This window comes from Sciurus vulgaris (assembly GCF_902686455.1).
Source record: "Sciurus vulgaris genome assembly, chromosome: 8".
NCBI lineage: Eukaryota > Metazoa > Chordata > Mammalia > Rodentia > Sciuridae > Sciurus > Sciurus vulgaris.
The window spans coordinates 108,502,304-108,514,646 of record NC_136468.1 but is presented as its reverse complement, the minus strand read 5'-3'; the positions used below and the strand labels follow the sequence as shown (position 1 = coordinate 108,514,646).

At 38.7% G+C, this 12,343-nt stretch overlaps 1 pseudogene across 1 annotated transcript; it reads right to left on the bottom strand.

Moving 5' to 3' along the window:
* Positions 1 to 939: 939 nt before the first annotated feature.
* Positions 940 to 10,713, bottom strand: LOC306667674 (heat shock cognate 71 kDa protein-like; annotated as a pseudogene). The gene is made up of 3 exons: positions 10,614 to 10,713; positions 2,569 to 3,249; positions 940 to 2,110 (listed from the first exon to the last, which is right to left on the bottom strand). The product of its transcript is annotated as a heat shock cognate 71 kDa protein-like (transcript).
* Between the last annotated feature and the right edge of the window lie 1,630 nt (positions 10,714 to 12,343).

Sequence of the window (12,343 nt, the reverse complement as noted above, 5' to 3'; positions counted from 1 at the left end):
TTGTCTACTGGGCCACAGATGGGAATTTACAGGGAGAGATGCTGCAGTTATGGATTCCATTCTCCTTAAAGAGTGTGTAACAAGCAACTAAAACTAGAAAAACAAAGTTCCACGTAGCAAGGTATTATTATGGAAATTAAAAAAAGAAAATGGGATCATAATCCAGGACACATATGCACAGGTTGCTTGGGGTGGCCTATTGTATGTCCAAGGAAAAAAAGAAAAAATGGGTTTTTAGTAGGGACAGAGGAAAGCTATGCAAGGTGTTATGAAAGAAAGCACATTGGTACTGTGACTTTATGTGGGAACTGCTGAGCCCTGACTGGAGAGTGGCTGCAGCTAGCAGGTAAAATAGCCTTAGCACATAGCAGGCTCTTTCCTTGGAGGGGACTTGCAAGGCAGTGAGTTGGGCAGGTGTTCTTGTATGAGTAGTTAGCTGCTTCTGTGGCAGTTTCTGTTATCAGGCAGATCACAGGTGAGAGCCCTCCTTCCATGATTTTCCTGGCTTCATTTGTTAGAGTTTGCCACAGGTGACTTCATTTTGAATTTAACAAATTTCACAAGTGGTAATAAGAATAAAAGGTAATTGTGAGTTTATGTAAGGGTATCCAAATATTTTTATCCTAGGTGCTAAATCTCTACTGATATGAATCTTTAGTTTTCCTTACTAGATTTGTTTGTTTATTTATTTATTTATTTTTGCCAATTTAAATACAGTTTTTTATTTAAGACATTGTGTTTTACACATATAAAGTGTAAAAAGGGCTTATAAAGTGCAATGTTATTTCTTTTCCCTGTGTACATGTTTCATTTTCAAGTACTGAGAATGCCCAGTAATTTACGATAGTAGAAGCTTTAAAAGTGCCATAGAATTTGCTACAAATTGGGCCTTCCATATTTTATCATGTGGAATAATGCTATCTCTAGACTTGGGCTGGCTTAATTTTCAATGGTGGGCCCAGAAGAAACCCACCAGAGAGAGGAGCTCCCCTACCAGTGAAGCCCCCGGGCATTCCTGCTGGCATGCCTCCTGCACTCTGGTACACCTTGGTAAAAATGGGGTTGCAGACTTTCTCCAGCCCTTTCTGCTGATGCTCAAATTCTTCCTTCTCTGCAGTTTGATTCTTATCCAACCAGTTGATGATTTCATTACATTTGTCAAGACGCTTCTGTTTGTCCTTTTCATTTATCTTGCCTTGAGGTTTCTCATCTTCAACAGTTGCTTTCATGATGAATGCTTAGGATTCCAGAGAATTCTTGTCCCTCTGCTTTTCATCTTCAACTTTGTACTTTTTAGCTCTCAGGACCATATGTTCAATGTCCTCCTTGCTCAAACAGTCTTTGTCATTGGTGATGGTAATCTTGTTCTCTTCCTGTACTCTTGTCCACAGCAGAGATGTTGAAGATGCCATTGGCATCAATATCAAAAGTGACTGCAATCTGAGGAACACCATGGGGTGCGGGAGGTATACCTGAGAGTTCAAACTTGTTATCCTTGGTCATGGCATGCTCACCTTCATAGACCTGAATATGAAGCACAGCAGGCTGGTTGTCACAGTAGGTCATAAAGGTCTGCATCTGCTTGGTGGAAATGATGGTATTGCACTTGACGAGGACAGTCATGACTTCACCAACATTTTCAATACCCAGAAAAGAGGGGTGACATTCAAGAGTAGCAAATCTTGAACATTTCCAAACTTATCTCCAGATAAAATGGTTACCTGGACAGTTGCACCATAAGCAATGACCTCATCAGGGTTGATGCTTTTATTCAGTTCTTTTTTGAAGAAGTCCTGCAGAAGCTTCTGAATATTGAGGATATGAGGAGAATCACCCAAAATATCATGGATCTGTAACTTGTCTAGTTGGGTCTCTCAAAGAGCATGTTCTATAGGATCAAGGATATCATGGAATAGATTAGTATTCAACTCTTCAAATCAAGCACAGGAAATGGGGGTATAGAAATTGATTACTTCATAGGGAGTGCTGGAAGAGAGGGTATGCTTAGCTCTTCCACATGCAGTATGGAGATATTGGGCAGCTCTTTTGTTCTCACTGATGTCCTTCTTATGCTTGTATTTGAACCCAGTAATAAAACGATTGACCGTATGTCGGGGTCTTAAGCCCCCTCTCTCTTCTCGACCAGCGACAAGGGAAGGGGACACTCCCCAACAAGGTCAGACCAGGATAGGTAGGGACCACTGACCACCTGCTCCCAGCCCTCCCGGCGGAGGACAATCAGATGCGTCAGGGACACCAGTCACAGCAGGAACTCGTTTATTGAGGAAGTCACACAGCTTTTATGTAGGGTGGGGGCTAGGTGGGAACCAATCAGCTTAAAGGTCAGCAAGGCATGGGGTGTTCACACAGGTGAGAGTCCCATAGGACTATATGGCAAGCACGAGCTGATCACGTTCTTGGAACTGTTGTTAACTAATCCCTGACGGTGGTCCGATTTATCCTCATTAACTATTGAAACCACCTTTGAGGCCTTGATCTTGCTCACTCGCCAGGGAGTAAGGAGTCAGCCTGAGTTAGTTAACGTGTCATTAGTCCCAACAACCATACAGTTGTCAAAGTCTTCTCCACATAAGTGGGTGTCTCTGGCTGGATTTGACCTCAAAGATTCCATCCTCAATAGTGAGGATTGACACATCAAACGTGCCACCTCCTAAATAAAAAATCAGCACATTTCTTTCAACTCCAAACTTTTTGTCTAAAGCATAAGCAATAGGAACAGCAGTTGGCTCATTAATTATCATTAAGTACATTGAGACCAGCAATGGTTCCAATATCTTTGGTTGCCTGATACTGAGTCATTGAAGTAAGCTGACACTGTGACCATAGCATTGGTAAAAGTCTTCCCAAGGTGGGTCTCTGCAATTTCCTTCATCTTTGTCAGAACCATGGAAAACACCTCCTCTAGACAAAAACTTTCTGTTTCCTCCTTGTATGATACTTGGACTTTAAGCCTGTCTGCCTCATTCACCACCATAAAGGGCCAGTGCTTCATATCAGATTGGACAATAGCACCATCAAATCTATGTCCTATCCCACTTTTGGTATCAAAAATCATGTTGGTGGGGTTCATTGCAACCTGATTTTTTGCAGCATCACCAATCAATTATTCAGTGTTGGTGAAGGTGACATAGCTTGGGGCTGTTTGGTTCCCCTGATCATTGGCAATTACTTCCAGTTTTACATGATGGAAGACACCCACAAAAGCACAGGTGGTGCCACTGCAGGTCCCTTAGACGTGGTTCTGAATGTGTAGGCTGGAATCTGCTTGAGAAGAAAACACACAAATCTCAAAAGCTGCCACAGCCTTCAATGAGACTAGATTTTTTTTATTAATAACGAACCAACTGAAAAAATATTGCATATGTTGAGAGCATATGATTTTACCTATCAATCACCATCTTCTATTCCATCTTCCTGCTATCCCATAAAAAATAAGATGAGTTTGAATGCTCTAAATTACCTGATCATTAGCTCATATTAAAATGATAACCATTCCCTGGGGCTAGGGATTCAGCTGTTAGGAAAAAAATGAAAGAAGAAAAACCCCTGCAATATACTCACTAATGTTAATGTATTAACTTTGCACTTTTTTTAAAGGTGGGGTTTTCTAATTAGCCAAAAAGCTTTAAACTATATCAGCAACACAAATGTTTTTAAAATCCAAATTATAGCATTTTTATTATACATGGGCATCACGAATGCAAGCGGTCACTGCTGACCTACAACACAATTACGTTCTATTACACTAGAAAATGTACAAGAGACACCAGAAAGCTTTTGGCAGGGAAAATAGAAGGTTTGCTGAGTCCTATGACCCTGCTCAATTTTTCATGATTTTTTCTAGCAGATTCCACAGCTTTATTCTCCCTGCAACTTTTTTCTATATAAATTTAAACTTCAGTTTTCACTGCACATATTTTGATGGGATCTGACTTTGCAATGTCTGTTTTCTCAATAGTTTCTAATAATTATACTCATTTCCTGTCATTCGCACAAAGGGCAATCAACTTACTCAAGTTGCTCAGAAACCTTTAAAGAGATTGTTTTCTGTTATTTTATGGAGAAAAAAATAAACTTGATGTTTGAAAATTAAGTGTTATAACTTGTTTAGAATTTTACTGACCCAATAGGAACAGATTAAAGAACCACATGGATGAAATACCCACATTAAAAAGTTTAAGACAGCAGGCCATACAGCCCACCTCATAGAGTGCCTGCCTCTCATGCTGGAGGTCCGGGTTCCAGTCCCCAGCACTCTGGGATTGTGAAAAAGTTTAAGACAAATACCATGCAACATATTTACCTTCTTATGTACTTACTCATTTCTAGTTTGAGAATGAATAGAAACTAGGTAGTCATTTGTTCTTCTATTTAATCATTTCACAACTCTTGCACTTTTCAGTAAATATTCTGTATTTTATATTATTTATCTTATTTAAATTTCACACAAAAGGTTGCTTCAGACAGGTAAGAGATAGTACATGGAGTTTATTGCCACAAAATCTTTTGCTATGCAGAATTATACAAGGAAAATTCTCACACAAAGTAACAAAACAATAAAATACTGCGCAAGTATCTGTAATCACCAAAGTTGAATAAGGAGTTGTAAACCATAAAAGGAGGAAGTGGAGAAGGAGGTTTTATTCCAAGCAAAGTGAACAGGATAAGAACAAACTCCAAGGGAGTGCATCTTCTGAGGAAAGGCTTGCAGCCAGAGCTTGAATGAAAGGAAAGGGGAGAATCAGGCTGCAGAGAATGATGCTGTAGTTCTCTCTCCCAGTAGCAGCAGGGTAGACGGTAGAGAGCCAGGAATAATAATTTTATCATAAAACTTCATAGAAGAGTTGAGACAGGATATGTATTTAGAATAAGAAAAGCTGAAAAGGGAAAAAAATAGCTGGAAAACTGAGATTTTTGGGATGAGGGAAGTCATACAGGACATATAAAAACATTACTAAGGGAAGAATAAGTTTTCAAAAATAATGAGAATGAAGGTGATTCTTTGGACCATTTTTCACATAGAGAATGTCCCTGTAGAATGTGAATAAATATAGCCAGTGAGAACCTCCACTTTTGTATGATCCAAGGATATGAAATAGCTTGATTTTCCACTGGAACTTGACTTTATAATATTTAGGTTATCCTGGAGAAAATTTAATAGATTCCTTTTTAAAACTTCTTTTAGGTGTCTGCATGTACTGCCTTCAGCCAAAATGGTGGCCAAAATGGTAATTGATTTGGGGAGCTCGGGTTGTAGCCAAGTGGTAGAACACTTGCCTAGCACATGTGAGACACTGGATTCAATACCCAGCACCACAAAAAAATAAATAAACATAATAAAGGTATTGTGTCCATCTACAACTAAATTTTTTATTAAAAAATGGTAACTGATTTGGAATGGGAAATAAACTTTATCTGTGACCATTGTCTTCCACAGAGATTAGAACTGTAAACATAGCATGTACAAAAGGGATGCAGTAATGGAAAAGAAGGACATGTCTAAGAAAATTAGGGCTTTTTGCTTTCCCTCTCACTAAACAGGTACCCATAGACATACTTTTCTAATATCAAAAGAGCTTACTTCAGGAGTTATCTCAATAAGCAAGATGATTATAGGATTCACTGAGTTGTGCACAGAAAGCACTCTCAAATTAGCCAAAGTGATTAAGGGAGGATTTTCAGAAAGATTAGAGTATCTCTAGAATATAAGGGAGGAAAATTTCTTGAAAATCAGACCTGAAATACCTGGGAAGGAAATATCTCAAGATAAATGAATAGGCGACTGTCCACTTGGTCTCTATCTGGTGCCACAAGGCCATTCACTATTGTTTCGCTATAGGAATCTGATTTTTTATTTCTCTTTTTGGAAGCCTGGTTTTCTCAGGTAAACTTTCACGGTCTCTAATACAACTACCCATATCAAATTTACATGAGAACTCTATTCAGGGACCCCAAAGAGAATAACAAGGAGCCGTGGGACTCCCCTCCACGCCTTGCATTGAAGAATCACTAACAAACAAAACCCTCTGATGGTATTGGGGTAAGTATGACTACAATTACTTTAAAGATGAGGAAACTAAGTCTCAAGATTTCAAGAAACTGACTCGAAATCATGTTGTCAACTGGAAGTAGATCTGATATTTGAATTGGGGTCGAGGCTTCTCCATCATGATGAAAATACTATGTACCCTGATTTTTTGTTAGGTTGTCACCAGTCTCATTACAGTCAAAAAATAGATCAAAAATACACTTTCTTCAAAGGTTTATGTCCCTGTGGTAACCCAAAAATATTTTAAGAAAAAATAGGTTACCTTTGAACATAAGAATATTTGTCATGCTGCATTTTTCTTCTGAATCATGTAGTGAGACTTAACATTATCCTCATTAATCCTTTCAAAGTCCTCCATGGATACCAAGCAAATCTGACACTTTGTAGCTGAAAATCCTACTTGACCATGTGGCTGCACAGCATCTCAGGACCAGGAATAGACCCTTTATCTCCGAAGTCTTGACCCTGACATTTAAAATCTAAAACCCAATCCAATATTAGCATGCTGCATGCATCATACAGAGAACACCCTTGCCCCCAAAGGTAAAGTGTAAGCAGACTCTGTTTGCACTTTGGGAAAGAATCAAATCAAGGAGGGACAAAGTCAAGCTTGTATGGAGTTTCCCAGAAAATTATAATTGTCTCAGTGTCTGTGGATCAGGAACACAGGAATGTATTAGCTGGGTGCCTCTGTCTCAAGGTCACTCACAAGGAAACAATCTCTAGAGGTATCAACAGATACTGTGGTTTCATCTGGAAATTCAGATGGGGAAGATCTTCTGAGCTCACACAAGTGATTTTTTAAAAAATTTTTCTATTTGCCCTAATTAGTTGTACATGACAGTAGAATGTATTTATAGATTTTGAAAGAGCATACATAAATGGAGTGTAATCTCTCATTTTTCTGGTTATATGTGTACGGGATTTCATTCCTCTATGTTGTTGGCTTACAGCTCTTCAAGTTCCTTTCCACACAGTTCTCTCCAGAGCAGTCCCTGTCATGGCATCCGGCTTCTTTCAAGGGAGAGGCCTCCCAGGAGACAGCCATGGCTTTCCTTGTAGCCTACTAATACCAGGGAATTTTCACTACTTCTATTGTGTTTTATTCAAGATAAAAGAGTCACTGAATTAGTCCACACTCAAGGTGGGGGACATTTCACAAGATGTCAGCACCAGGACCTGGGGGCATTAACTCTTGTGTTCTGTTTTCCATTTTCTTTAATAGAATTTTCACACTTAAATTTTAAGCAGGAATTATCTTTTATTTTTGTACTACCTTTTCCAGTTAAGATTTTTTTTGCTGTCCTAAAATTCAGGTCTGTGTTAATTTTTTCCCATTTCCCCTCTCCTTTCCTTCTCTCCTTTAAAATCACTTTTTTTTCCAGTGTCTATAATGTATTCTGATATGAAATATATTTTTTTTTATTAAAATAAAGAGCGATGTCTTTCTTATTACTACCATCCTTTCTGGTTTTGTTACATGAGACTTTTCTGGACATCAGAAGGTTTTAGATGCAGTGGATGAGAGTTTCCTGCAGTCCAATGCTTGTTTAATGTTCTTACCCCAGCAGGTGCTGCGGAGTCTCTTACATCCAAAGGCATCCCACATTTTTCAAATAACAAAGAAATAGGAGGAGAACACTGTAGCCTGCAAAAGACCAGGGGGTGGAATGATTAGGTGGGATCAGTTTGCACCTGCCTTAGGCCAGGTAGCTGTGCCATGGAATACACACAGCAGGGCTTCAGAGTTGAGGTCCAGGTCCTTGGACCTCCCTTTGCTGTTCATATTGCAATCAAGACTGAAACATCTTTTGTAGCAGCACACAGACACAGAAACATGTACATACAACTAGAATTCAGAAATCTCATATTGAAATCATACAGGTGCAAATAAAGAGAAAAATCAATAAAAATAGGAAACTTTTTGTTGAGGCCATTTGGTAAAAGCGAAAATCTATAGATATAAACTCATAAAGGCAATAACTAAAATGAACATTGGACAAGTCTCTCTGTAGCAATTGGATTAAGATTTCTAAAACAAATATATACGTGCACACCTCAGTCTCCCCCCTCCACAAGCACATGCATAAACCTGCACAGTTATGCAGAGACACACACAGACATCCATACACACATGCATACATACATACGTAAATACAGAGACCCCTGCAGATAAACACCACAACACACACACACACCTTGAATAGTCTTGTGGACATGAGAGTATTGAGATTAGAAACTGCAGAATCAATGTTTTCAAGCAAAGAGTTTTCAACAGTGTGCCCCTTCCCACAGCCAGCTGGAAAAAACACAGCAGCGTCCTCACCAGCTGAGAAGCAGTTGTGAGGGAGATCTTTGCTGATTAAAATAAAAGTGACTCAGTGATAAGGAAGAGCTATGCCTGATTAAAAAACGGAGAAGGTGACTTCATGTTCCTTATCCATAGATGTAAACATTTTACTCAAAGCAATGGTTTCATAAAAATGAATCTTGTTAGCATCCCAGCATGAGATCCTTCACTCCCGAGGGCTCCAGCTGTCAGTTTCTTAACTATGAAAGGGACCTTTGGATTTTGTTTCATGGGGATAAATGGGGCAAGGATGCCCATTCTGGGCCCTGTGGGCAATTTGCTTTCTTGATAGACCAAAAGGAATTAAGCATATTTTTTTTTTCCAGAATACTTTTTCTCCCAGGTGCAATCGTGTCTGTGTGTGCTACTCACACAAATCCCATTACTTGCTGACTACATCTTCAGCACATCTTAAAATTTAATTTTATGCAGAACCCTTAGTTAAAATTACCATACTGTGTTCTTAGAATTAATAAAGTGCCAGAGAAGAACATAAGCATTTTAAATAAATACTATTAAGGTGACATGGTTACAGATAATTTCATTTTCAATTGCACCTCTGATGTGTGACATGACACAGCAAGATGCGAAAATGAAACAAAATTGCTTGGAAACTGGCAAGGTCCTCTAGTTAGATAAATAAACTGACTACAGTCTGATGGTTTCATTTCAGTTCCCCAGTGTAATTTTGATTAAAATACCAAGCCATGGAAAATTTCATCTTAATGGAAAAAAAATTCTATGAAAGTATTTTTGTGGCATTTCTGCTTCTTATTTTGTCAGTTTTTCACATCTATTATTTCCACAACTTAATTCCTAGCTGCATTATCCTTCTAAAGACTCATGAATAGTTTTAAAACAGTAGAGGGTTGCTTGTTTCTTGTTCTCTTTTCTTGATGTAAGATATTTTAGAGCTCTTAATGTCTTGTCATCTTTAAGTGGGGATATTGAGATCAAAAGGGTTAAGAAGGAAGCATATCCGAAGTCCAAATCATCTTGCTTCAGAGCCTCAGAGGACAGAATGCTAGATTCTCACCAGCAAAACAGGAAAAGCCTAGGAAAGCACCCATAAAATCCTGCTTATTCACATGGCAGCAGTACAAGAAACCCCTCCAGAATTATTTCTCTTGCTGTTCATGTGTTTTTATGGTAATTCTTCATGAAGAAACACAGTCCTTTTCTTTGGAAGCATAATAACAAGTGAATAATGGCAATATTGTGCAGAAGTTGTGCTGTGAACAGAATATTTGTGCCCCTCCCCTTGCAAATTCATTTGTTGAAATCCCGACCTCATGATGATGGTATTAGGAAGTAGAGAGGTACCCAGGTCATGAGTGTGGAGCCCTCCAGGATGGGGTTAGTGTCCTTTTAAGAAGAGACACAGACACAGAGTTCATTTCTCTGGACCACATACCTGGTGGGTCCTCAGTCAACAACTAGATCTGCTAGTATATTGATCTTGGGCTTGCTAGTCTCCAGAACTATAAGCAATAATTATCTGTGATTTAATCTACCCCCTGTAGTTTGGATTTGTAATGTTCCCTAAAGGACCATGTATTAAATGCTCAGTCCCAGCCCATGGCACTATTGGGAGAGAGAATGGAACTTTTAAGAAGCCAGGCCTAGTGTAAGGAAATTGGGTCATCAGGGATGTGCCTGTGGTACTGTATTGGGATCCTAACCCCTTCTTCTCCTTTTATTTTCTGGAGTCCATGAAATGAACAGGTTTCCTCTGTCATGCACTTCTGCCATGGACCCAGTGACCATGGGTGGAAACCTCTGAAACTGTCTGCCAAAATAAACCTTTCTTTCTTGAAGATTTTTTTTGTCATATTTAATAAAATGTTGACTAGAATACTGCTCTGAGATTAACTATATCTATTTGGGGCCATTATTTGGGAAAACATTATAAGAAAAGTTGAGAGCAAAACTCTAACCAAGGTAGTGCTATGCATTGTGTGGTTCTGCCAAGAAGAGAGTGGGAAGAACATTCTAGAAACCAGCACCATGCTTATGGACAGAGTGTCAGGACAGCCAGTCTTGCTGTGATGTTATTATTCATTGCTATCTCTCTCCTTTTTTTTTCTTTCAGACTTCAAATTTTTGGGATCAAAACTTCACTTTCATCTTCTATTCAGCAAACTGTTCAAATTCATAGAAAATATCCACTCCCTGTGGCATAAAAAATTTTACCATATTTCACAATCTCAGACCTGACAGCCAATCTTGCGGCTTCAACTCTAATTCCTTCTGCAGCATTTTCGAAGGAATATTGAATGAGTCCCGGGACCATTGCTGCTGGAATGATTTGGGCTGATGCTTATCATTTCAGTGCAACCTTTTGCCTTGTTACCACTAATCTGGGCCTGATTTTCACATCACAGGTACACCAGAAAATTCTGTGTGATTTAGAAAACCATCTTCTTTCCCAAGAGCCTTCCCCAGCGTAAGTCAACCTTATTCCCAGTTCTCAGCTGAGGTACTGCCTTATTCAGTTTGGGCTGCCATAACGGTTGAACAAAGACTGAGAGACATCTATTTCTCACAATTCTGGGGACAGTAAGTCCAAGATCAAGGTGCCAGCTTGGTTCTGTTTCTGGTATGGGTTCTCTTCCTGGCTTGCACATGGACTCTTTACTTGGTGTGTCCTCACATGGGGGTGGGTGGGTGGTAAGAAAGAGATCCCTAAATGGAACGATCACCACCATTCTGTCCCCATGACATCACCCCAACCTCATCACCTCCCAAAGGCCCCACATCCAAATACCACTACTTCGGGGTAGGATTTCAACAAATGAATTTGAAGAAAACGTAAAACATTCATTCCATGGCACATACTGAAACTCTTAAGTATTTTCACCACTCCATTCTGTCTCATACCGTGAACTATTTTTGACATCTTTACTCATAGCAATATTGAAGATGCCCAGCTCCTCTTTTATTTGTCCTTTGCTCTTGAATAAAATTCTATGTGGGACCATCATGACTTTTGGTTATTTTTAGTAAATTTTTTATTTTAAACATTTTCTCCCACTAACACATCTCAAAAGACTCCTCTTTCCAGTCTATCCATGTATTTCATTTCCCCGTGGCATTATTCTTTTTCTACTTGGCAAGAAGTGGTTTGTGCATTATTCATAGATAGAAACTTGTTCAACAAGAAAAAACATCAGTAATGTCTATACCCCTACATCAAAGTCTCTGATGTGTCTTAACATTGGTATACACATTCTTGACTCAGTAATCCCACTTCAAAGTATTTGTCTTAAACAATCAGTGATGCATTCACAGATGTACACAGCTACTCATAGCAGATTATCTAAACCTATAAAATTTTGTAGCAATATTAATGTTCAAAGGCAATGCTCAGAATGCTTCTGCCTAATGCAGTTTTTGCCTGAGTAAGAGTGAAGACTGACAAAAAGCAAAATTTCTGGGACTAGATTATTAAGTATGAATGCAGAATGCAAAATTATATATGGTTAAAGAGAAGAAATTCCAAAAATAGCTAAAACATGGCAATTTTAGGTTGGGTTTTGTAATGATAATACTTTTTGTTTTTGAAAAAATTATGGTATCACATTATTTCTTGCTAATGTGTTCAAATCACTTAAGTCTGGAGGTTTGAATCTCAGGAAAATATATAATAGAAACAACAATATTGTTTTCCTGAAAAGTTTTTTTTTATGTGTGAAATAAATTGTGTTTATTTAATTTACTTCATGTTAAATAGGCATTGAACAAATGTATCTATGCTTCAGTTTCTCACAAATCAGGAATACGTTGGTAGCATAGCCCTTTGATGCCTTATTTCCTGAAAAGTTTTTAATGTTAGAAATCAATTAATTAGAAAGGTCTGTCCTGGGCTGGGAGTGTAGCTTAGGGTAGAGTGTTTACTGAGAATGCTTGAGGACCAGGGTTTG